Source organism: Saimiri boliviensis, chromosome 11, assembly GCF_048565385.1.
Source record: "Saimiri boliviensis isolate mSaiBol1 chromosome 11, mSaiBol1.pri, whole genome shotgun sequence".
NCBI lineage: Eukaryota > Metazoa > Chordata > Mammalia > Primates > Cebidae > Saimiri > Saimiri boliviensis.
In genome coordinates, this window is record NC_133459.1 from 114,505,669 (window position 1) to 114,533,612 (window position 27,944).

The 27,944-nt window shown below is 40.0% G+C and overlaps 1 long non-coding RNA gene across 1 annotated transcript; it reads right to left on the reverse strand.

The window, feature by feature from the left end:
• Window positions 1–797: 797 nt before the first annotated feature.
• On the reverse strand, window positions 798–6,224 carry LOC141580431 (uncharacterized). Its single transcript, XR_012512628.1, has 2 exons — window positions 5,973–6,224; window positions 798–2,122 (listed from the first exon to the last, which is right to left on the reverse strand). It is a non-coding gene; the product is annotated as an uncharacterized LOC141580431 (long non-coding RNA).
• Window positions 6,225–27,944: the final 21,720 nt, after the last annotated feature.

The following is a 27,944-nucleotide window of genomic DNA, read 5'->3' on the forward strand; positions in this document are numbered from 1 at the left end:
GTTTTGATCCTCTGCACTCTAACACCCTCAGTGCTAACAGTGAGGTAGGAACCAAGAGCATCAAGATTAATTGAGAATGACTGAAGAGACACCCTGTAATAAGAACCACACAAAACGATCTACCAAACAATGAGAAGGCAATAAACAAAATGTCAGTAGTAAGTCCTTACCTACTAATAATACGTTGGATGTAAAAAGATAAAGTTCTCTAATGAAAATACGTAGTGTCTGAATGGATTTAAAAAAAAAAAAAAGAGCCAATCCAACTATCTGCTGCCTACAAGAGGTTCACTTTACCTGTAAAGAGACAGACTGAAAATGAAGGAACATAAAAATATATTCTACGCAAGTAGAAACTAAAGGAGAGCAAAAGTCATAGCATACTTACATTAATATTAAGCAACATAGACATTAAGTCAAAAACTGTAGGGAGAGACAAAGGGAGAGACAAGACCATTCTCTAAAAATGAGTAAAATGGCGGTTACAAGCAGCCGTATTTATTTATTTTATTTATTTTGAGATGGAGTCTTGCTCTGTCACCAGGCTGGAATGCAGTGGCATGATCTCAGTTCACTCAAACCTCCACCTTCCTGGTTCAAGTGATTCCCCTGCATCAGACTCTTGAGTATGTGGGACTACAGGTGTGTACTACCATACCTGGCTAATTTCTTGTATTTTAGTAGAGACAGGGTTTCACCATGTTGACCAGGATGGTCTCAATCTCCTGACCTCATGATCCGCCCACCTCAGCCTCTCAAAGTGTTGGGATTACAGGCATGAGTCACTATGCCTGGCCACAAGAGGCTTTATGATATGATGGGGTGTTTGTGGGGTGGTGTTAGAAAGATGTTAGTCAAAGTGTACATAATCACAGATAGAAGTTAGTTACAGAGATCTATCATTCAGCATGGTGACTATAGTTAATGACAACATACTATATTCTTGAAAAATGCTAAGAGAGTGGATATTGTTTTCTCACCTCAAAATAATAACTATGTGAGGTAACACATTTGTTAATTCACTAGATTTAACCATTCCACAATGCATATATACAGTCATGCCCCAGATAACAATGTTTTAATAATGATGGACTGTATATACAACAGTGGTCTCATAAGATTGTAATACCATATTTTTACTGTATCTTTTCTATGTTTAGATATGTATTGATACACAAATATTTAGCAGTGTGTGACAATTGCCTATAGTATTCAGTACAGTAACATGTTTTACAGGTTTACAGCCTAGCAGCCATAGGCTACATAATGTAGCCTAGGTGTGTAGTAATTTATATCATCTAGGTTTTTGTAAATATATTGTATCATATTTGTACAGTGACAAAATTGATGGATTTCTCAGCACATATCCCCATGACACAGGACTGTACTTCAAATTATTGAGTTATACATGATAAACACATATAATTTTATATGTCAGTTCTTTAGAAATAAATATTTTTGAAGTTAAAGAAGTATATACACATACTCTATAACAAACTAGGAAGAACATACAGTGTGTTTCCAAGTTTCCAAATCCTAAAGAGCTGGTGATAATTATTAATCAGTGTGACCAGGAGGTTCCACTATGAGCTGGACTGGAGCATTTTTCTTACAGCCTCTGTGATGCTTCTGTCTGTCCATGCTGCTCACCTCCTCTGCCATCTGCATGCGTATGCTCCCTCTTTGATTCAGAGTTTGTTTCAGAAGCTCTTCGTCTTTGCTTACGCATGTTTGCAAACCACATACAGTTGTGCAGGTTGTGGACATAAAGAAGCAGTGGGCAAAGGGAGGGAAAGAAGGGGTTGAAACCCAGCCATCCCTCTGTTAGCCATGGTAGGAGATAAAAATTAAAAAAAAACTGCCTTTTTAAAACCTGTCCACCCAGAGGGAATAGCATTTTGCAACTCACTGTATATAAGCTTATAGTGGCTTTCTTCTCCAAATACTTATTGAAGAATGCAGTCTTTAATTTCTATAGAAGACTGTATCCCTCTAAGACCCTGGATAAAGGGACTGGCTCTATGATGCTGGCTCTGCTTCTCTGTACTCTCAATGTCTCTCGTACAGGGCCCATGGTCTCCATGTAACGTGTGCTCTCTCCTCTTAGTCACTGTTTAGCATACTGAAAAGGAAGCAGTTTTGAAACCTTTTGATGAAAAGCTCATTTCTTGATAGAAATCTGAATTAAGAAGTAGGCTTTCTCCAGGATAACACTTTCTCAGTTACACAAGTCAGTCCCCTCATTGTCAGCAACTGGGGTTGATAGAGTCATGTCATACTCAACATTATGTAGGCTGCATATGCATTACAGCTAAAATCCAGCATCTAATGAGGAAGGCTGTGATGAATTTTGCTCCTATTTGTTTTCTCCTACTTCCTTTTCTCTGAAATGCTTCTCACAATGTTGGGGTGAGATGTATATAGGAAATATAGTAAATGTACGTAGTAAAATAACTACGTTAGATGTATATAGTAAAATAACTATATAATGTCTGACCAAATATCAAGGAGGAATAAAAGCGTTTGCAATATTTTTTCAATATTTCACTAAGATCTTAATGAAATTTTAAGTTTAAAGGCGCTCAGTACAATGTAAGTAATACAATATTCTACAAGGACGTTTTCATAGAAGCCAAAAACTTGATCATTATTAAAATTAAGTATGTTGTTATTAAAAGAAGTTTTCATAGAAGCCCAAAAGTTTATCACTATTAAAATTAAGTATGTTGCTATTAAAATAAATGGGCTTCTTTTAAATGAACTGAAATGTAAAAAAGTTACTTCAAATTTAAGTCCTAGATGCCATGAAAGGAGAAGAAAATAAATGCTGAAAGGATTAATATAAGAAATGACAGAAATGGTTTATATCTACCATTCTTTGTGATATCCTTCTTGAAAGCAAAGATACTATAACAAATAAAAGTTTAATAAGTAAAAAAATACATGTTAAATGAAAAACCATGATTAACTTATTAAGGACCATTAAATATATAATTACAAGGATTCTATTACATTAAGATACCAATTTCTTTAAAGCCAGAAATAATACCTACTGAAACTTTAATTATTTAAATGAGAAGAGAAAGGGGCATGTTATCTTCTCTGACAAAGATTAAAATCAATTTAATTGCTTCTCTGCTGCCTTGACATGATTCTTGCTGTGAGTCAAGCAACCAAAAAGGGAAATTAATACCGCAGCTGTTAATCAAGTGATATCCATGCACTCCATTTGATTACATCAGGGAGAAAGCCATTGCTACTTGGCTGACTTGTGTGTCTCCACCCCTTTTTTGCTGTAGTTGGGTTAGCTATGAGAAATGCTGAGGCTGGACTTAATCTTTAGAGCCTGTGATAGCGCCAGGTGAGGTACAGCCTCAGGAAATTGCACGTTGCTGTGTTTGAGCCTGGGTAAAGGCAGTTCTATCAAGACAGAGGTTTGTTCCAAATTCAACTCACCCTTTGGTGCCTGCTTCTACTGTCTATGGTGTGAAGTACAAAGAAACACTAGGGCATTGGAGGAGCTTGAGAACGAGAAAGAATATGAGAGTGTAGCTAAGATTGATGCTTTTTTTGCCCATAGAACATAACAATATATTTTTCAAGGTAGACAGCAGCAGTTTCTAGAGGTCAAATACCAACTCTCTCACTTGAATTAGGACGTGCATTTGAAAACCAGGTACGATAACAAGTAATGCACACGTTGAGGCCCCCCTGCCCCACTCATAGCCTCTGATTCTAAAACTGGGCTTTTGTTAAACACTAGTGCTGAATGAACTTCCAGCAGGATACTCGGCAAACTAATGTATCTGAGTGTAAGAAAATGGCATTGTGAAATATTTATGAGTCTGGAAATACAAACCAGTACCCTGCCTCATCAACTCTTATCAGCCCTTGTTAACTTTACAGATGACAAGAGACACTGGAATAACGGGGGTTGCCAAAACTAATAGATCTCAGACATTTTGCACCCACAGAGTTCAGTTTCATCAAGGGCCCTTTCTTCAGGAAATTTTAACTCTCCCACTTCCTGTTCACCATCTCTTGTGAAAGATAGAGATGGGTAAGAACGATTCTCAAACATGTACACTCAGGAAGACAACACTCTTCTGAGAACCTTATCCTTTTCCTAACATAGGGGAAAAAACAAACGAAACAAACAAACAAACAAACAAACAAAAACCTCAACGTAGGGATTGAGAAATGTGATTCCTAGGGAAATGTTTTGCATTTGGGCTTTTAAACATCCCTACCAGTACTGTGGAAGGATCATAAGGAAAAATGCCCATCCAAACCAGTTGGAGGAAAAGCTTATATATAACAGGATATACAGAAAGGCAGAAAAAAAAACTTCTGTCTTCCAAAGATAACCCAACGCTTTTCTACATTTCAAAAATATAATCACTGGCTCAGGTCAGCCCAACGGATAGGTTAAGATGCCCATCAGCTTTTATTTTATCTGAGCCCAGTTCACCTATCCCCAGGACCTGTAGATGACTTTGCCTGGCTCTTTTTCATCAAATACAACTCATCCTACTATATTGGATCACCTTGCTGTTAGCCTGGCACTGTCCCTCCCCATTTCAATTTGACCAAATTGAAACAGATGCCCAGAGGCCGTGGAGATCAAGACTAGTATAACAAAATTTGCAGCCAGTTTCCAAGCTTAAATCAATATTTAACGGTAAGCCTGCTTTTATTTATTTATTTTTTGGCAGGCTTTTACTGGCAAATATCACTTTAAACTGAAAGCCAGAAGCCTTAATTATAAAGGATGCCATTCAGGCTACATTTTGAAAAACAATAACTCATTTGACAAGACAACCTGGTAGTTTACCGGATTGCACTCCCCAGAAGAAGGCAAGGAGGAGGGAGGTGTTGTTTTCTATATCCTTCAAAGATATATTTAATTACCTCATCTTCAAGCACGTAGAGACAATTCAAATAGGGGAGAGGGAGAGGGAAATGGGGTAGTGAAATCCATTCACTGTCTCAGTCAAATCAAGCAGAAGCCCGGTGCCCACCTGCAGCATGAGAGGCAAACATTTACGAAGGTAGGGAAGGATCACCCAAGGAACTTACATAAATGGACCCGGGCTAGAATGAGGACCAGTGAGGATGCTATTCCTGAGTGATCTTTATTTGTGCTAAATCTCGTCTAGATGAGTTAGACAAAAGGACAACTGGGAAAGAAGTGGCATTACATCAGAAATGCAAGCCCCCTTGGGCTTGCCAAACTCAGCAAGACCTACCTAGAGATCTCACTTCTTCAGTACAATTTTTGGAATGAGTTTCAGCAGGCAAAATTCTCTTTTTGCCTTACCTACTTTGAGCAGTCTTAGCAAAACAAAAACAGGTGATCCATGAAAGTAGTTGCTAAATATAAAACACAAATGCACACACAAGGTTTACAAAATGAATCCACATCCAACTTCGCAAGCACCACGTCAGAGCTAATAATTGGCCACTAATTTCAAAGAATCTATTTCAAAATGTGCAGTCAGAAATCAGCAAGCAGGACATATGCTCCACAATCACAGACTCTACGACTGTATCTTGTAACGCTGCCATTTACCTTCCAGAGAAATTTGCAATTTTCTGAAGAAGAAAGTTACCAAGCACTTCAGTACATACAATTTAGGGTGGGGAGCTGGGAGAGAGACTGCAGTACAGCTCACCAAGAAACAGAAGGGACTCAGAACAATCATGTAAAGAAGAAAGGAAACCAGTTCCAGTCCTCACATGGGCACTAACACTGTTTCTCCCCTGCCTGCCAGAGCATGTAATCAGGAGTAGTAGTCTTTCTAAACATTGCTTCTTTCTGTTGTTGTGTTGTTTTACAAATTCACACTAGCCTCTAGGTACCATTCTCTTTTCTCTAGGAAGCAAAAATCCCTAATGACTTCTTCTCCTTAAACCCTCACCACCTGCCCCCCCAACCCCCCCACCCAGGCCTTCTAAGAGACATCACTTGCCTTCTGCTTTTCCTCCAGCTTCTGGGCAAAATAAACTGCCTTCCATTGGATGTCTTCCAGACCGTCCTGTAGGATCTCACACCCACCTCTGTGAGCAAACCAACAAGTGGGGGGGACCCCATCAACATTGACAGGAACACGATTGTAGGGCTTTAATTTTATTTCATCGACTTTCCTTTGCAGCTTGCCTGTCTCTCCCATGTCTGTCACCCGCAGCAGGAGATTAAAAGAACAGAGGAGGTAGGAGCTCTTGTGAGAACCACGGGAATTTTGGCAGAACCTTTATCAGAACCATATGGCAACAACTCTGCAGTACATGAAATACTTCTAAGGGAGAAGACTCTATTATTCCCAAAGAATGCTTCTCATCTGTCTTGAGTGGACTGAGCACCCCTGCCAAAGGATGGGAATAATATTTTCTGTAAAGACTGTATGGATGCAGGTAATATCTGACCTCAATGTATCTAATAGTAGAAGCTCAGCATTGTACCCCACAGTCTATTAATAAAGGGAAAAGATAATATATGGTATTTCTGATATTCTCTAGTTATTAATAATCTTCCTATAACACACTTTACCCATATTTTGTAATGAAGGAACTGGACAAGATAAGTGACCTTCAGTTTTTCACCTTTACAGCAGTCTCCTTTAGTCAGTGGAGATCTTACTGAGAACTCCAGTACACAGGAAAGATGATGATGGATCAGATAGGGTTGAAGCAAGAGTAGAAGATCTGGCTCCTCTTTTCTGACCTCCTCCTCACTTTTTTCTTCTTTTCCTTTCTTTTCCCTTTTTTTCAGCATTCTTTCCCAGACTATTACTCTTCGTTAACTTTAAATGGATAAACGAGGAGAGACATCTGTTCCCTCCAGTTCTACCAGAGCCAGATGTGCCTTGCCTTCTTGTTCAGAAACACAAGACAGTGAGTTCACATTGCCTTCAATGGGTCCATGACTTGCCAACCAACCCTGCAGTCTAGAGAGACTCTTCACACAGCCATCCAGTGAGCAGCAGTCAGCTAATGAGCAGAAGCAGTACTCCTGGAGAAGGACCCGGAACACTGCCTTGGGACCTGGCAGTGGAGAAGTCCCAGGTAATGGATGAGATGAAGCCAAGGAAAAAGGATATGAGAGTGGCTGAAGAAGGGTCTTTCACACAGGAAAGAGTCCTGGAGATAATATTTTTCTCCCTCAAGTCCCAGAGCTCTGTAAACAAATCTACCTTCCCAGCATAGTGGGGGTCACAAAGAGAAGTCTCAGAAAAATCATGTATGGTAATATTTAGAAACAGAGACAGTAAGAAAAATCGCTGTATATGGTTAAATTATGGATGGTTAAGGCAGAAAATACGTCTTCCTTGAATTCTAACCTTTTATCAACCACACAGAAAATAGATGTTAAGATTTGGGGGGGAAAACCCAGCTTGGACTGGAGAAGTGAATAATTCTGTTCAGAAACACTAAGTCAGGATCTCTAGATCTCTAGAAGAAAGATCTCTAAAATACAATTGGATGTCACCACTCCCAAACCACTCCTGATTTAGGATTTCAAGAATGCCCTAGTGAAAAGAGATTGGAGCCCTCATACCACACTCATGCCTTTAGATGGTTTGAATTTTACAAAATATATTTAATCTTCAGCTCACTTTTGATATGGTTTCTTTCCCAGGTGGTCTTGACTCCCTCTCCCATGAACTTTTAAGGAGCTTATAAAGTCCTAAGCAAAAGAACAATTCAGGCACTTTCATGGAAGTGTCCCTGGACAAAGAAGACTCAACTTTTTGTCAGCTGGAGGCATGATAGTGTTCCTTAATGTGAAAGAACATAAAAGCAGCCTTGAAATGTGGTCACCAATATGGATGGATCTGGAGGCCATAATCCTAAGCAAACCAACACAGGAACAGAACCAAATACCACATGTTCTCACTTATAAGTGGGAGCTAAACAGTGACTACATATGGATGCAAAGTAGGGAACAAAGAGATATCAGGGTCTATTTGAGGGTGGAAGCAGGGAGGAAGGAGAGGATTGAAAAACTACCTATCATGTACTATACTTATTACCTGAGTGATTAAATAATCTGTACACTAATCCCCTGTGACATGTAACTTACCTATGTAGAAAACCTGCACTTGTACCCCTGAACCTAACATAAACATTTAAAAAATGTGGTCACACATGTTTTAAAGACATATATGTGTTTATTGACATTTTCTGAGAACACATTCTAGAACAAGAGGCAAATACTAGTAGTATTTGCTTTCTCTGGATGTAAGTCAGGATACTTTTAAGAAATATATATCCCTACAATACTAAGAAAAGTTGCAGAAGAACCTTTGACAGGAAACATATAAGACCAGCTCCAGTCATCTATGGCCATTGTTAGGTTTTTAAAATAGTATTAGTTTTCCTTTCAGAGTGTACTGCCATATAGGGATCATGTTGTAGTTTTTAAAGTCATTGCTTCTTCCTAGATAAATGGCCTTGGGTATTTCACTTTCAGAGATCCTTATCTGAAAATGTGATGATGATGATGATGATGATGATGATGATGATGATGACACCTACATCTGTCCAAACATACTTCACAGGAGTAGGAAGGAGCTGGTGCTTGAGTATTAGCCAAGGAGCTTTGTTCTAATATCTAGGCTCTGAGGTTGGTGGGGTCAGAATCAAAATGAGACATACTGGTGACATAGTAGGATAACATGTTGGTAGTCCTGAAGCAGGTGCCTCTTTGTTTTGTTTAAATACGTGTTCAATATTATCTACAGGAGATGTAGAAGACTAAGAGAGGAAAGAGCACCTGGGCTACAGGCCACCAAATTCTATCGTCCCTCTTTTTCTCAGCAAATTAGCTCTTGCCAGCTATTGCTACGCAATAATTTACCTTGGGGGTCTTGTCACTCTCCCCTCCAAAGCAGCTTATTTGTGCTTTTCTTACATGATACACAGTACTCTCCCTGAGTATAGTTATGGAAATAGCATCTTTCTCCATGTTTTTCTATTTCCAGGTATAGTTTAGACCACAAGGGTATTCTGATGCTTTGAATTATTGGCACTCCAGGAAATGGCCCCACTGATCTCCCAGTTTAAGCGGAGTCTGGGTAGGATTTCCTCCCTGACAACTTTCCACCCAAACTGACCTTCCAATTTAGTTTTGTTCTGGGTAGGTTATCCTGCCAGATCAGCCAAATAACTGCAGCCAAATAAGAGCAGCCAAAGTGTTGGCATCGTGGGTCCAGCTGGGATGAACAATAGCAATTAACAAATTGAAAAGACAAAAGCAGAGTTGAAAGTGAAAGACAATATTCTTTGATGTTGGGACTGGGGGACCATTATCAAGCAGAAGCAGATCAGGAATGAAAGATGTGTGTTGTGGTACCTGGGTCTTGGGCAATTGCAATTGATGGTTCAGCAGTGTTCTGGGTTTGTCTGCGCTTAGTAGTGACTCCAAAGTGAATCACTGCATTAGCATGACTTAAAGGTTGAAAAAGACAATGTTCCTGGGGTGTGGTGGGAACTAAGATAATATACACAAAGCAAGCCTCCTGTAATGCTTATGCCACTGAGCAAATACTAAGATAACTACCTCAACTGTCCTAATTACCAGTGTCTCTCCAATGCTATGAGTGTCTCTCAAATGCTCATGAATGGCATGAGCATTTGAGAGACACTGAATGTTCAATGAATGGCATTTTTTATTGTTCTTATTTTTATTCAACTGTTTATTATTTATTGAACTGTTAGCTTGGGGCTCTTTGAAGGAGACTCCTTCCTAAGAATTACTTTTTCTTTCGCATAAAAGATAATTCTTCAGGGCCAGAAGAGGAAGTCCTCAATTTAAATTCATTGTTTGTAAAACAGTGGATTTAAAACATTCTAAAATATAGGGGTTTTTTTTGGTTGTTATTATTATTATTTTTTTTGAGACAGAGTCTGTCTCTGTCACCAGGCACCAGGCTGGAGTGCAGTGGCATAATCATGGCTCACTGCAACCTCTGCCTCCCGGGTTCAAGCAATTCTCCTGCCTCAGCCTCCTGAGTAGCTGGGACTACAGGCACGTGCCATTATGCCCAGCTGGTATTTTTAAAGTGTTTGGATGACAGCGAGAAAACTCTAGGGTCACCACCATAAAGTATTAGGTTGGTGCAAATTACTTTCAATGGCCAAAACCATAATTACTTTTGCACCAACCAGATAGCTTCAGTTTAGCCTTGCTCTGTCCTTAGTGGGGAAAAGAAGTGAGAAAAAGGAAGGGGAAAGACTAAAATGTTCGGATAATTCAAGGAATTGTTTTTGGTTTTGTTTTTCTCAGTACAACAAAGACTTTTCTATTGACTTCAGATTTTGGATTTTAAAGTTCTGAATTGCATATCAATGTCTTCAAAGATTAGGGAAGAATATTTGAACTTCCCAGATTGTGAGAAAAATTCTGAGAGTATTTCACATTCCTGTGGTATGAGGAGAAAAAAAAATATCTCAGCAAAGATTCATTCCTGAGAGACTAAAACATGCTGAAAAGTCTGGTTGAAGTCAACAGACCCCATGCAGTCCAGATGCTTAGCAGGCTTCCCAGAGAATCCCAGGGGAGCAGGTTTTTGAGTCACTTTCCTCTTGGCTGTAACTAGGAGGCTAAAGTACATATAGCCAAAGTCTTGTGAAATTTACAAACAGGCCAGCAATTCAACAGGTCTTGGCCACACACAGATACAGCTTACATGAAGAGTTAAGCACCAAGGATTCATAGAGACCACAGCACAGATGCTTCAGGCTCAGTTTCCTATTGTGTCCACCCACCCCAACTTCCTCCATCCTCTGCCCAGACCCAGAGCCCCTCCCTTTCTACCCTCACACTATTCAGTTGTTCGAAGTGTCTCCATTAAGCGTTTCTCTGAGCCCCACAGCTGCATCCCTACTATCATACCCCTCACTCAGAAAGAACAAATATTTGGATAAATTATGTATAATTTCCCAGCCCCATGCAGCCCTCCAGGCTTCATTTACAATAAGTTGAAAAATATGCTTCTCAGAGATTATACTTCTCTGGGAAAAGAGAGCACATTGTGCTGAAGACGGTAACCGTGGTCTCCTAAGAACGCCTCATCATGTTCCACGGCACATGGGAAACCAAGGCTACTATTCCATCCTCTGCTTGCAGCAGCGAAACAGATGCCTCCCCAGCCCCCAGTGCTAAAAACCTAGAGCACTGTATCCCAGGAACAGATTAAAGTGGTAGCTGGAAGCATACCCAAGCCGAGGATTTACAGATGTTCAATAAAACCTGCAGACAGCCCACCAAAATCCCTGCACAGAGCTGCGAGGGCACACGTCCAGCTCAGCTGGAAATGGGTCCATAGCGAGGGAAAGAAACAAGAATCATAGCTGCTCCAGATGCATGTTAGTTACAAAGGATGCTGAGGAGCTCAAGCGCGTCTTTCAAGAATAGCAACTTTTCAATCCATCTCAGGCTTTTTTTGAACTTCAGAATTCTCACTTCACCATTAAAAATGTTCAGTTTAGTCAGAGCGTATAACAGATATCTTGCTGCCAAGAAACGGTAAGATGCACAAGCTGAGACAAGTGTGGCGTGAGGCAGAGAACACAAATACCCCAAAAGCCACCGAGTGGCCAGATGTGTGGAGGACTCGGCACCAAACAGGCCTTTGCGTCTTATTAATATTATCCTTCTCTTGATTGCCCTATTTGGACACATTTGTAAAAGGCATTTCTCATTCCACCCTTTATTCCCCAAATACAGCAGATGGCTTTAGCACAGTGTTTCAAATCAGATGTTAGGCAGAGAAACTGGAGCCCAGAGCATCTGGATTCTCAAGAAACAGCACGCAGATCGTGTGAGAAAGCTAGGAGGGAGCAGAGGGAGAGATTGTTCAGGGTACTTACCAGGCCATTTTTAGCCAGAGGGAAATCACCCCCCAAATTGTGTAATTATTCTTTCTTTAACCTTAGTGAGAAGAAAAGGTACAGACTCACGGAGCAAAGTAAATCTATTAGCTTATTTCAGGAGCTAGACATTGTAGGTAAATTCTTTTCTTCAGTACACAAAGACACAGACAAAATGCTAACACAATTTTTCTCTCCAATTTTTTAAAATCAGGTGTTGGAAAGAGATTATAAATGAGGATAAAAATAGAGAAAAAAGGAATTCAGCTCAATGCACTTTCCATGTTTCCAAAATCTAAGTGGGTTGCATTCACAAAACACAAAAGGACATGTTTCTAAAAATTAGACTTTGCCTTATTTAAAGATTGTCAGGTACAGAATTAGTTAAATTGTGAGCCAAAGACACAATTACTTGTTTGTGTCAATCACTGAAAATGACTGAGGAGCCCAAGTGATTTCATAGTGTCCAGTTGCGTATTTGTCAGCCTCATAGTGCTGCTGGCTTGTTAGTCACAATAACTCAAGAGGAGATCTTGGGCAAGCTATTTCGTCTTTTCCATGGCTCCAGTTGGCTCATTTCCAAAATGAGAAGGTTCAACCATAGTAGCTCTGAGGCCCTTTCTTGCTCTAATACTCTACAGATTGATGGAATCCCACCTAATTAAGTAATTCATGTAAAATATATAATGCAATATCTTACACACAAGTGGTGAATAAATGTTTATTAATAATAATATAAACTTCTGATATCTGTCACTATTGTTCTAGCATTTATTCTTTAATACTGACTCTTTTAATGTAGAGAGAAAAGCAACACTGAACAGCTCTGACCTAGAACTTGACGGAGGTTTGATCCACAGAGGAACAGAGAAAAGCACGTGCTCACATCCATCCCATGCTGCTAGGAAGCAGATGAGTGATGGATTACCAGCCCTTCTGGCAGCATTTTCTGATTTCACCACTGGTTTCTCCCAGGGATTGTTTGGAATAGGAACAGGGACCCATAAACTTTTCCTTTTCCCACTCCTGAAGTCTCTTGGTAATCTACCTAATTATCTGCTGTTCTTGGCCCTTAAAGTTGTTTAAAAGTAATACACATTTGTGGATTTAACATTTTGAGAGACAATGGCTACTTGAAAAGTTCTAAAAAGAAACCAATAGAAATTATAATATAAAGCTTGAACATGTAAGTTCCTATTCCCTGCTTCTCTTACTGTATTTCCTTTAGTAAATGGCATTTTTTTCATGGTGTGTCCAAGTTAGAAAAGTGAGTTAGCCTAGATTTCCATTTTCTAATGTGTTCCTTCTCCTTCATTCTTCCTTCCCTCATACCTTACCCAATCGCTGTGCAGCGCCTTGCCCAATTATATGCATTTGATGAATATTTGTTGAATCAACACCAGGAATAGCCAGGAGTTATAAAGTACTATATGTACCAGGCACTCTTCTAAACATTTCATGTGTTTTCACTCATGTAATATTGACAACAACTTCATGATTCCCATTTAACAGATGAGGAAGCTGAGGAATAAGAGATTAAGTGATTTGCTCAGAGTCACATGGCTAGTAAAAATGCTTCGAAAACCGGGTAGTTTGGTTTCAAAGTTCATGCACTCAATCACTATTCTTTACTGTCTCCATCTTGAGACATTTAGGTTTAATCTTACCATCAGAGTAAGGTATATTTATTCCAAGCTAAATAAAACAGTATATTGCTTGTGCTCAGCAATTATTTTCCTTCATTTGTCCTGTAGATAATTGTTTTTTTTTTTTTAATTTGTCTCACCTTCCCAATGTCTTGGAGCTCTACCGTGACCAGTGCAGCAATCCACAGCAGTATAAAGCAACTCTCCAATTCCTCTCTAGTTGCCTAATGGCACCCCTGTTCTCTGCCTGCACATGAGTCAACAGGATGGGGAGGAACGGGGGAGAAGAACTGAAAGGTAAATTGAGGCAACATAGAAAAGGAACAGAATAGAATTGATTAACCACTGGGAAGATTCAGAAGTCTGTGAACAAGGTGTTATGTGATCCATGTTGTGTTTCAGGAAGGGAAATTTGTCAACACTGCATGGGACAGACTGGCATGGGGCCACACTGGGATATCACTTTGTAACTCTGCCCCTAGAGCTGCCCAGACAACATGAGGGCCTCACGCTGAGCAGTGGGGACAGGAATGTTGAAATGGAGTCCAGAGATATTTTGGAGGTAGAATTGGCCTCTGTACCTGATTAGATGGAGAGGGTGAAGGAGAAAGGAGACAAAGTCATCCTCAAAGGATGTGGACGGACAGACTGCAAGAATGGTAACATTCGTAGCTATAAAAGTGCACCGGTTATGGTGGTAAACAAGATAGAAATAGGCCTGCCTTCCTGAAGCTTGTAGTCTGCAGGAGACACGTAGTAAAAAAGCAAGCTAATAATATCTGTCAAGTTCTACCAAAGAAACCCAGACATAGAGTATGAGGTGTAAAGGAAGAAAGAATGTCTCCTTAGAGGTAGGAAAATAAGCAGTAGAGTCCTGTGTTAGAAGTCAAGACAGCAGTGAACTTCAATGAAAATGGAATGTTCAAGATCAGACATTAGGAGGTCATGTCATTAGATGGCTATTAATGGCCCACAAGAGCAGAGTCTAGAGCAGTGGAGGTAGAAATTGTGGGCAGCTGGTTGAAAAGGAAGTGAGGCATGAGGAAGTTGTGAAAATCAACCCATACCAACTGTTTTGAAAGTCTGGAAGGTGATAAAGTTGTCAAATTCAAAATGGAGTCACCTGTGTCAAACCCTAGCAAAATGGAGCTGGGAAAGGCCTTGAAGAGAGGGCTCTCACACGTGATTTGCCTGATAACAGGAACCATGACAAGAAACTTTTCCATACTGCAGCTTACTACATGAGTCACCCCAGGACAGCTAGTGGCACAAGGACAGCTAGTGGCTTATACAAGAACAATTGCCTGACACACTGTCTCACAGGCCTAATCCAAAACTACAAGAGCCTAACCAGTACTCCAAGGTTCCAAGTCCTACCCAGCAAACACGGATGCTCACTGATCAAAACTCACCAGCTCTTAGAAGGCACTGCCAGCGCCAATTGACTTTCCTTCACATCAACTTGTATAACCTCCTTGTTCACCCCCCAAAAACCCTAACCATTTTCCTTTGTTCTTCCAGACATACTAGAGGCCACCCTGTTCTGTGTGTATGTCCCAGATTACAATCCCACTTCTTGCATATTATTCTCAAATAAAACCTTTTCATTTGGGGATTCATCTCTATCTATTTACTATGTTGGCAAAGAGAAGGAGAGAAATAGGAGGTTAGCTTGAAAGGGAAGCAGGTATAAGAGGGCTCTTCTAAAGATAAGGAAAAGTCTAACTTCTTTATGGACTAAGAGAGAGAAGTTCTTTTTGGCAGAAGCTGAAGATTCAGGAGAGAAAATACATAGCTGAAAGAGAAAGCACGAAAGAAAGAGAAGAGAGGATTAACAGCAGAGATGTATGAGTAAGCCAGGGAAGAGAGAAATAAGAAGGCTTCATCCAGAAGAGAAAACGTTATCACTTGGAGCTAGAAAGGGAAAATAACGAGGTGCCCTTTTCTAAATATTGAATAAGGTCAGGAAGCTTATTGGGAAATATTTTCACCTCCAAGTGTGAGGCTGCATCTGAAAGGTACCACCACTGTTTTACAAAGAGAGGCCTGTAGACTAGGAGAGGATCCAGAAATAGACTGTTATTATGAATTCAATACACAAATGGTATTTGCAAAGTTACACCAGCATTTATCTCAAGAAAGCAATAAAAAGTATTAAGTGGCTCTGATTTTCCTTTTCCTATTAGAAACAGGAAAAATCTAGTAAGCTGTTTGGATAGACATCACTTAAATCAATTACCTACAAATAACTGAATTTATTTTCAAGTACAACAAAATAAGAAAATCATTTTAATTGCTTCTTTTAAATGCATGTGTTTCTATAGTAAATAATGCATAAGCAGGAGGGAAAGAAAAGCAAAAGGCAATTACATTTATTGCACATATACTATGCTCCAAGTGTCTTGGACCAGCTGTAAGATACCTTTTCTCACTCAATTCTAATACCTGATAAAGTAGACTTCACCTTTTTATAGAGGGAACTGAGGCTTAAACATGTTAAAGAGCTGCTCTTCCAAATGTCTTGGTTTCATACAACTACCTAGCATGTTCATGTCTAGATGCTGGCTTGGCACCAAACTCTAGAGCCCTGGGTTTGGCGCCCCTGCTACCATGGAAGCCCTGGGCACTAACAAGCCCATCCCTCAGATTTATGGTCAGAGGACCCTGGCATTTTATCATTCCGCTCAAAGTCATTTGCAGCAGATAGGATCTCAGATGCTTTCTTGCCCACCATCTTTCTGGAAGCTTCCCAACCCTTAGTCCCTGCTGAAAGGGCAGGTCCAAGTGCTTTGATGAGACCCCTCTGCCCTGTAGTCACATCTCAGTGGATGTCCCAAGGTGAAACATCTGACCCAAGGCCAAGTGGCAGCCGACCCTTCTCTAATAAGAAGCCAACTAAGACACATAGAATGCACCACTTTGCGATGGGCTGGAGAACTGAAACCCAGGCAGGTTTGGGGTTGGAGCTAGTACCAAACCCAAGCTATGAGTAAGCTCTCATGTGGGCCCTGAGAGCAGAAAGCAAGAACAGGGACAAGAAGCTGATCTGCAAAGAGGAGCATGGAACAGAAACACAGAAAATCAGGGGTAAGGAACCCCATGGGCCTGGGGAAAGAGAGATCGGCTCCATTCCTGACTCCTGTCCCATGGGGGCCCACTTGTACTTAATATTGGACCCTCTTTGCCCATGGTGTTGTCTAATACAGCCTCATAACAAACCATGTTTTTGAGATGGTATCTACTACTTGCAATCAAAGTTGTTGACTAATTATTCATTGAATACAAATCAATGTATTAATATTATAAGAACATTCATAACATCTAGTGCTATACATCTTAACTGTTGTACACTCATTAATTCATTTGATCCAAGAAAACAACAGTGTTAATATCATTCTCTTTACAGGTGAGTAAATAGTGGTACAAAAAGTTGACATTTAAATGTCTTCTAAACGCCACTACAAATTTATTCCCTAGAATCCTACTTCCACCCCCAAATAAACTCTACTTTGCCTGTGTTTCAACTAGAGTAAGCTCAGGTCTTAAATCCAAGAGGGTTTTCTAACCAGTTTAATTGATAGGATGAGAGAAATTCATCTCTTTTTCAACTGTAGAAATGAGTTAAAAATAGCTTCAGAAAATAAAATTTATTCCTGAACCAAAAATTAAAACTTAATAATGTGCAACCAAATTGCATTGAGCTTTTATCACATTTTGCTCTTGCTGAACATTTTTGGCTTCAGCAGCTGCTCCATGAAATGTAACTGTCACTACAGTGAATAAATAAGCAACTATTGCTATGATACAGCTGCCCCTTATAACAGCATTAGGGAAAAGCCTTTAGTGGAACCACAGGCCGGAAGAGAGCTGCATTCTTGCTGAATACGGATGGGATTTCATGCAGTCTACAGAAATCCCCCTCAGACTATAGCACATGTAGAAGGGCGAATGTGCTTTATAGTGGACATCTGCTATTTAGCCTACCCAGAAGGCTTTCCTTCTTCTGGGAATTTTTCTAAACCTAACTCCACTCTGGCTACGTGATTACTGTGGAGGAATTGCCATTTTTCTATACAACCCTGCCTCACTGACCACAGGCAATTGGTCCAAGCCAGGCCAACCGGAGCCTTTTCTCAAGGTGTTGCACACCGGAAGAAAGAAACAAAGAATCCGTGACTAGAAACAAAAGGTTTCAAATGTACAACTTGGGAGCTCTCAGTAGGCCACGTTCTCTGCCGCACAGAAGAAAGCAGACTTCAAAGAGAATGAAGCCAAGACAGAGAAACGCAAACATTTGAATCCCTGATTGCAATAGTTCCTGGGCGCAGCTGTATCACTGTCTCTCCTGTATCTGACTGTTCAGTCCTTTCCTGGATTATCTAGGCCGCTAAAACCCTTTTGTCTAAATTGTTTAGATTTAGGTTTCTGTCATTTTCACCTGAAAGTCCTAATACAATCTTATCATTTATTCTCAATTTGTTTTGGACATTTGTAAGGGAGAATACACATGCGGTTTTGCACAGAAACTTGGGTGGTCACAATATATTTCTTTTCTTCCTATTGTCTCCCTTCTGACCAACATTTCCTTACTATCCAGATTAGCCTCCCAACTTTATTTTTGGAAGTACCTTGGAATCAGAGCCACTACATGGCAGAATCTTAGGAATGCCATTTACATGTGTGAATCCCATCCCCTGGAATTGCACAACACATAGTCATATTCAGCAGCCCTGCTGATAATTATTCAGGATCGTTTTATGCTGAAGAGAGCTGGACTGGCTTGTTTACTTAGCAATGCTAGCATATAGTTTATGGAGAGAAAAATGGTAGATATGGTCCCCAAATGAACCAGTGTGACAGGTAAGAAAGGAAAGTTATGTTCCATAACTCACTGATTCTGTAGCAAGGGCCAGCCACCTCAAACATCGAGTATTAGCAGGAAAAAAAAATGCTGCCAAGGACTGTGGGAGAATGAAGTACACTGAAGGCTGGAAAAAGCCAAAGCAGAGAAAGTTTAATGGGTCATTCAGGTCCTCATCCCCTGGTCAATAGTACTAACAGGAAGGGAGTCTTTGTCTTTATTCTCTGATTCTGCTCATTAGCAGTAGTCTATACAACATTCCAGACTTATCCCAGGGTGAGGGCCCTCCACCCACACTGCATTTACTGCAGTCTGTCCAAGTGGAAGGGCAATGGGCACAGAGCTCCCACTACCAAGTCTTGGACTCTACCTCAATAAAATGTCATTGTTGAAGTCTATTATGCCAGGACTCATGCCAGGACCCTCCCAGGAAGGGCTTGGAATAGGCTGTTGCTATAGCCCTTGCCTCTATCAAACAGAGCTTACTCAGGAATTAGGGTAAACTGAACCATCATGTGGAAGTGATGGAAAGAGGAGCAAGGAATCAGGGTTCTATACGGGGATACCCCACACAGGGAAGTACACATTCTCTTTCTACAGGACTCCTCTTAAGCGAAGTCGTCTTCCTATGCTTAATGCCTCATTTCAGTTCAATTCAGTGGTTCTCACATTCAGGGAGCCAAAAAAAAAAAAATCTTTAAAGCCTTGTATTCAAAGTGTGGCCACCAACCAGTTGCATCATCACACCTGAGAACCAGTTAGAAATATGGAATCTTGCCTCACCCAAACCTACTGAATCAGCACCTGCATTGTTACAAGATGCCCATGTGATGCACATGCAGATTACAGTTGAAGAAGCACTGACTTGGCATATTTATTGAAAATATAAAATCCCAGGCATCACCTCTAAAGATTCTGATTTTTCACATCTAAGGATAGGCTCAGGAATCTATGCTTTCACCAAGCACATTTGGCAATTTTTAACCAGAAGTTTCCAGGACCACACTTTACAAACTATTGGTTTACTTCAAAACCAAAATTCCCCTCAATACTTGTCAAAACAATTTCTTTTTTAAATTATAGATTCAGGGGGTATGTGTGTCGGATTGCCACATGGGTATGTAACATAATTCTGAGATTTGGGCTTCTAGTGAACCCCGTACCCAAACAGTGAACCCAGTACCCATAGGTAGTTTTCAACCCTTGCTCCCCTCCCTCCCTTAATTAAAGCAATTTCGTATTTTTCTAGAATCTTTGAGGGAGAAGGGAAAGAAACACAGAAACGCAAGTTTCATCATTTCATAGGAAGCTGATGGTCAAAGCAAAACAATAATCAGCTTCTAATTCTGTATTTACACCGTTAGATATGTTCTTCTTCTGTGCTAGAGCCAACCATCTAAAGGAGCAGATAGAATGACCAAGAAACAGGCAGCCGGAAGTGAAGGAAAATGATACAGAAGAGGGGCAAACACATGTAGCAAACATGGGAGGCAGAAGTGAAACGAGGTAGAACATTGCCACAGCGTCTCTTCATGACTATTGCTGAGAATTCTAATTCTGGTGATAGGAAAGACCTATTCAAAAGGATTTAAAAACTCTGCTGAAAGACTTAGAAGAAGATTTGAATAAGCAAAAAGCACATATTACTCTTGGATAGGAAGGCAGTGTTATAAAGATATCAGTTTCTCCGAAGGTATCCTAGAAATAAATATATTGCTTCAAGCTGGCAAAATGGTACTTAGTTCATCCAGAAAAAGCAAATATGTGAGAATAGTCAGAGGAGAACTAAGGGATTATAACTGTACTAGATATGAAAATATACTATAAAGCTATGGTAATTAAAAAGTTTGCTACTGATACAAGTATAATCAGACCCTAATAAATATAGATATCTGGTATATTATAAGGAAAATAACAAATAATGTATTAAACAAGTATTTTTAAAATATATAAATATTGAGGAAGTATTTAATCATGTTGAAACAGTTGAATTATCATTAACAAAAATAAGTTGGCCAGGCACAGTAGCTCACGCTTGTAACCCCAGCACTTTGGGATGCTGAGGTGGGTGGATCACGAGGTCCAGAGTTCAAGGCTAGCCTGATCAACATGGTGAAACCCTGTCTCTACTAAAAATACAAAAATTAGCCAGGCATGGTGGCAGGCACCTGTAGTCCTAGCTACTTGGAAGACTGAGGCAGGAGAATCACTTCAACCCAGGCAGCAGAGGTTGCAGTAAACTGAGACTGCACCACTGTACTACAGCCTGGGAGACAGAGTGAGACTCCATCTCAAAAGAAAAAAAAGGGGGAGAGAGACAGAGAGGAAATCTAAGATAGCTGAATAGGAACAGCTCTGCAGTGCAGTTCCCAGTGAGAAGAACACAGAGGGTGAATGATCACCACATTTCAATGAACACGAGTTTTTACTGTCCACAGACCAGGAGATTCCCAAGCTGAAAAGCACCATGAGTTTCCAGCACGACTCTTTCAGCCAGCACTGCAGGTCTCCACACAAAAACTCGCACAAATCTGGGCAGCCATTTCAACAGGTGCCTGGAACACCTGGAAGACAGAGCCACCCATTCAACTGGAAAAAAAAGGGAGCTGAAACAGGGAGCCAGGTGTAGGTCCCACTCCCCACAAAGACCAGCAATCCGAAACGCTCTAGAATGAGAGTTTCACAGCAAGTGCAGCTGGATCCAGGACAGTCCAGGTCAGTGGGGGGAAAGACGTCAGCCATTACCAAAGCAGCCCACCACTGCTGAGGCAGTCTGCCATTACTGAGGCAGTCTGCCATTACCAAGGCAGTCCACCATTACCAAGGCAGTTCTAACAGGAAGTTCACACAGAAGCTGGGCAGAGCCCACAGCAGCTCAGTAATGCCTTTACTGGCAGACTGTGTCTAGACTACCACCTTGCAGCACATCAGGAACTTATAAATAAAGCCCCACCTTCCCAGGACAGAGTACCTGGGGAAAAAGGTGTTTATGAGTTCTACGGCAGCAGACATAAATGTACTTGCCCAGAAGCTCTGAACAGAACAACAGAGCTCCCAGCTTAGCACTTGAGCTCCTATAAGGGACAGACTGTCTCCTCAAGCAGATTCCTGACCCCTGTATATCCAAAGAGACACATAAAGGAGAGCTCAGGCTGACATCTGGTGAGTACCCTTCTAGGATGAAGATAATAGAAGAAGAAACCAGCAGCAACCTTTACTGTTCTTCAGCCCCCATGGGTGATCCCCAGGCAAGCAGGGTCTGGACTGGACCTCCAGCAGGCCTACAGCAGAGGGGCCTGACGGTTAGAAGGAGAACTAAAAAACAGGAAGAAATAACTTCAACATCAACAAAAAGGACGTCCACTCAGAGACCCCATCCAAAAGTCACAAACTACAAAGACCACAGGTAGATAAATCCACAAAGATGGGAAGAAACCAGCGCAAAAAGGATGAAAATACCAAAAACCAGAATGTCTCCCCTCCTCCCAGGGATCACAACTCCAAACCAGGAAGGCAACAAAGCTGGATGGAGAATGAGTCTGATGAATTGACAGAAACAGGCTTCAGAAGGTGGGTAATAACAAACTTCTCTGAGCTAAAAGAACATGTTCTAACTCAATGCAAAGACACTAAGAACCTTGAAAAAAGTTTAGAAAAAATGCTAACGAGAATAAACAGCATAGAGAAGAATATATATGACCTGATGGAGCTGAAAAACACCACAAGAGAACTTCCCAAAGCAGACACAAGTTTCAATAGCCAAATCAATCAAGCAGAAGAAAGGATGTCAGAGATCGAATATCAACACATTGAAATAAAAAAGAAAGATTAGAAAAAAAAGAGTGAAAAGAAATGAACAAAGCCTCCAAGAAATATGGAATTATGTGAAAAGACCTAATCAATGTTTGATAGGTGTACCTGAATGTGACGGAGAGAATGAATCCAAGCAGGAAAATACTCTTCAGGATATTATCCAGGAAAACTTCCCCAACCTAGCAAGGCAGGCCAACATTCATGTCCAGGAAATACAGAGAACACCATGAAGATATTCCTCAAGAAGAGCAACCCCAAGGTATATAATCATCAGATTCACCAGAGTTAAAATGAAGGAGAAGAGGCTAAGGGCAGCCAGAAAGAAAGGTCAGGTTACCCACAAAGGGAAGCCCATCAGACTCACAGAGGATTACTCAGCAGAAACACTACAAGCCAGAAGAGAGTGGGGGCCAATATTCAACATCCTTAAAGAAAAGAATTTTCAACCTAGAATTCCATATTCAGCCAGACTAAGCCTCATAAGCGAAGGAGAAATAAAATCCTTTATAAACAAGCAATTGCTGAGAGATTTCATAACCAACAGGCCTGCCTTACAAGAGCTCTTGAAAGAAGCATTAAACATAGAAATGAACAACCAATAACAGCCACTCCAAAAACGTACCAAATGGTAAAAGGCATTGACACAATGAAGAAACTGCATTAGCTAACTGGCAAAACATCCAGCTAGCATCAAAATGGCAGGATCAAATTCACACATAACACTATTAACCTTAAATGTAAATGGGCTAAATGCTCCAATCAAAAGACCCATACTGGCATATTGGATAAAAAGTCAAAACCCATTGGTGTGCTGCATACAGGAAACCCAGCTCACATGTGAGGACACATACACGTTCAAGATAAAGGGATGGAGGAAGATTTACCAAGCAAATGGAGAGCAAAAAAAGGCAGGAGTTGCAATTCTAGTCTCTGACAAAATAAACTTTAAAAGAATGAAGATCAAAAGAGACAAAGAAGAGCATTACATGATGATAAAAGGATCAATGCAACAAGAAAAGCTAATGATCCTAAATATATATGCACCCAATACAGGAGCATCCAAATACATAAAGCAAGTTCTTAGTGACCTACAAAGAGACATAGACTCCAACACAGTAATAGTGGGAGACTTTAACAATCCACTGTCAATATTAGGCAGATCAATGAGACAGAAAATTAACAAGGATATCCAGGACTTGAACTCAGATCTAGACCAAGCAAACCTAACAGACATCTACAGAACTTTCCACCCCAAAACCATAGAATATACATTCTTTTGAGAACCACATCACACCTACTCTAAAATTGACCACGTAATTGGAAATAAATCACTCCTTAGCAAATGGAAAGAACAGAAATCGTAACAGTCTCTCAGACCACAGTGCAATCAAATCAGAACTCAGGATTAAGAAACTAACGCTGAACAACACAACTTCATGGAAACTGAACAACTGACTCCTGAATGTTGACTGATAAACAATGAAATGAAGGCAGATATAAAGATGTTCTTTGAAACCAACAAGAATGACGATACAATGTACCAGAATCTCTGGGACACATTTAAAGCAGTGTCTACAGGAAAATTTATAGCAATAAATGCCCACATGAGAAGCAAGGAAAGATCTAAAATTGACACCCAATCATCAAAAGTGAAAGAACTAGAGGAGCAAGATAAAAAAAAAACTCAAAAGCCAGCAGAAGACAAGAAATAACTAAGATCAGAGCAGAATTGAAGGAGATAGAGACATAAAAAACCCTTCAAAAAAATCAATAAATCCAGGAGCTGGTTTTTTGAAATGATCAATAAAATAGACAGGCAGCTAGCCAGATTAATGAAAAAGAAAAGAGAGAAGACTCAAATAGATGCAATAAAAAATGATACAGAGGGTATCACCACAGAATCCACAGAAACACAAACTACCATCAGAGATTACTACAAACAACTCTATGCACCTAAACCAGTAAACCTAGAAGAAAAAGATACATTACTGGACACTTGCACCCTCCCAAGCCTAAACCAGGAAGAAGTTGAAACTCTGAATAGACCAATAATAAGGGCTGAATTTGAGGCAGCAATTAATAGCCTACCAACCAAAAAAAAGCCCATGTCCAGAAGGGGTTCACAGCCAAATTCCTCCAGACATACAAAGAGAAGCTGCTACCATTCTTTCTGAAACTATTCCAAACAATCCAAAAAGAGGGAAAACTTCCCAAATCATTTTATGAGATCAACATCATCCTGATATCAAAACCTGGCAGAGACTCAACAAAGAAAGGAAACTTCAGGCCAATATCCATGATGAACACAGATGCAAAAATCTTCAATCAAATAGTGGCAAACCGACTGCAACAGCACATCAAAAAGCTTATCCATCACAATCAAGTAGGCCTCAACCCCGGGGTTGCAAGGCTGGTTCAACATATGCAAGTCTATAAACATAATTAATCACATAACAGAACCAAAGACAAAAACTACATGATTATCTCAATAGATGCAGAAAAGGCCTTCGACAAAATTCAACAGTCCTTTATGCTAAAAACTCTCAATAAACTAGGTATCAATGGAATGTATCTCAAAATAATAAAAGCTATTTACGACAAACCAACAGCCAATATACTGAATGGGCAAAAACTGGAAGCATTCCCTTTGAAATCTGGCACTAGACAAGGATGCCCTCTCCCACCACTCCTATTCAATATAGTACTGGAAGTTCTAGCCAGAGCAATCAGGCAAGAAAAAGAAATAAAGGTATTCAATTAGGAAAGGAGGAAGTCAAATTTTCTCTATTTGCAGATGATATGACTGTATATTTAGAAGACCCTATCATCTCAGCCCAAAATCTCCTGAAACTGATAAGCAACTTCAGGAAAGTCTCAGGATACAAAATCAATGTGCAGAAATCATAAGCATTCCTATACATGACTAACAGTCTAAAAGAGAGCCAAATCAAGAGGGAACTGCCATTTATGATTACCATAAAGAGAATAAAACACCTAGGAATACAACTAGCAAAGGATGTAAAGGACCTCTTCAAGGAGAACTAAAAACTACTGCTCAAAGTAATAAGAGAGGACACAAACAAAGGTGGATCTACATGTACGTGTATGGAAAAATGACTAAGAAACATAAATGGGCAGCGATTACAAGCACGACATCTGAAAATGGACTTCCCCAGTTTATAACTAGCTCCTCAACTAATAAAATACATGAACTTAGAACTTCACCTCCTCTGTGCCTCAGTTTCAGTTTCCCCATATTTAACATGGGAATGGTAATAGTATATACTTCACAGGGTTGTTGTGAGGACTAAATAAAGTAGTCTTATAAAGCACTTAGCACAGTGCCTGACTCACAACAGGCATTATACACAGAGACTATTCAAAGTGCTTCTCTCTGGGAAGTGGAGCTGCGTTTGGAGCTAGCACAGGACTTCTATTTTATACATTTCTACATCGTTTTATTTTCAACTTAAATATATTATTAATTTTACAATAAAAAATTCTCACTTTAAACTTAAAAGAATCATATCAGAAATTTATTTTGAAAGACTATTCCATGAGCATTTCAATATTTGACATATTCTCAAAGTTAAATTCCCCTTAAAATAAATGTCTATAGTGTTTCCTCAAATAATAAAACCAAATGGCAGCTCTCCAGCATCTGTAAATCTTACGCTACCCATCCAGACAGGAGGGTTGAATTTGCCTGGTGAAGGATAACAGCATTGAGTCGTGAGGCTTTTGTTGACTTATTTGTTGTTATAATAAACCATTATTCATTCATTCTCCAAAGTATATAAGACAGACTGACCTTGGCAGCATTTTTTAGGAGTGAGAAGACTATAAGCCAAATATCTAATCATCAGAATCAAAATCTGATTTCTGGATCATCAGAAAAATCGGCCTCCTCTGCTGCCAAATGATCCTCCTGCTGACCACATTTTCAGTCAATCAGAATATAATCCTATCACGGGCAGTGAGCAAGTGTGAGGATTGCATTTTGTTTCATAGCTGGTCTAAACATGATTACTGCTTTCATCACACAGCCATATCATCAAGTCAATAAGGATTTTCTATACTGACTTTTCATGTTGCACAGACTGTATAGAAGAACTTGAGTAATTCCAATTTGCTGCACAAAACCCAGCTCAGCAGAGAACAGATTGGTACCTGTTCACCTTGACTTGTTCAGGATAAGCCCATGATACTACTCCCTAGCTCATGAGTACATTTCTTTTATTCCAAATATATATTTTTTAAAAATAAACTCATCAACTCTAATTCTACTTTTAAAAATAAACTTTTAAGACACATCTATCATTCAAGCCATGGATGCTATGAAAATCACCTTGTCCCACTTCATTCTTTGTACATCTCTACATTCCTTTAAAGCATACAAGTCTCCAGTTTGAATCCAGAGTCATTAGGCACACTACTAGCCCACCAGGGACATATAGGCAGAAAGCAGCATATTCAACTACTAAAATATTCTTCCAAACTCATACTTTAGCTTAGTCCCAGCAAGACATGGAACCTTCACTTTCTGTCCAAAGCTTTATGGCCCTAGATTTGGCTATGAAGAGATACTCCAACACTGCAGGAAAATAATTCCTTGAAAAGTCTTGTAGTTTGTTATGGAAGGTATAAAAGGTCTTAAATGCATCCAGAACAACAAGAACTATATGTCATAGCTAACTTTGCAAAACTAGGTAACCATTTACTTACACAAAGAAAAAATGTCTGGAAAAGAAAAGAAAAATAAATGAATCAGGTGCCATCTCAGGCACCTTTCCTCCTAACACCAATTTTCCCCTTGCTCTAAGAAATAAATAAATGTCACCAGGAAGCATGAATATCATCCATAATGAACAACAAAAACAACAATCTCCTCTTGATTCTGTTTCTGTCCAGCTATTGCTCATTTCACAGCAAAACATCTGGAAAGCTGTCAGTTGTCACCATATCCATTTCCTCACTTCCCAATCTCTCTTCCTCCTGGCTTAATTAGACTTCTGATCTTACCACTGCACAGTGACTGCTCTTTTCAAGGTCACCAGTAAACTCCATGTTGCCAAACATAGTGATCATTTTTCTGAACTCATCTAACTCAACTTCTCAACCACCACCTCACTAAAATAAGCTCTTCTTTTGTCATTTATCACACCACATGATATGATTTGGCTCTGTGTCCCAAACCTCAACTCAAATTGTAATCTCCATGTGTCAAAAAAGGAACCTGGTAAGAAGTGATTCGATCATGGGGACTGGTTCCCCCATGCTGTTCTCATGATGGTGAGTGAGTTCTCATGAGATCTAATGGTTTCATAAGGGGCTCTTCCCCTTTCACTCTCGCTCTCTCCTGCTGCCATGTAAGATGTGCCTGCTTCCCCTTCCGCCATGATTGTAAGTTGCCTGAGGCCTCCCTAGCCATTCAGAACTGTGAATCAGTTAAGCCTATCTTCTTTAAAAGTTACCCATTCTCAGGTATTTCTTTATAGTAGTTTGAGAACAGACTAATACACCACAATATCCTGTTTTTCCTACTAACCACAGATGTCTTCTTTTCGGTCTCTTTTGCCAGCTCATCATTCTCAGCTTGCCCTCTAAATCCTGGCATGTCCCACACTAAATCTAAGGACTCCTTTCTACCTTTCCTTACTCCCTTGGGATCTCATTCAGTTCCATGGCTTCAAATGCCATCTATATACTGATGACTTCCAAGGGAGACCTCCAGTACAAATCTCACCCTT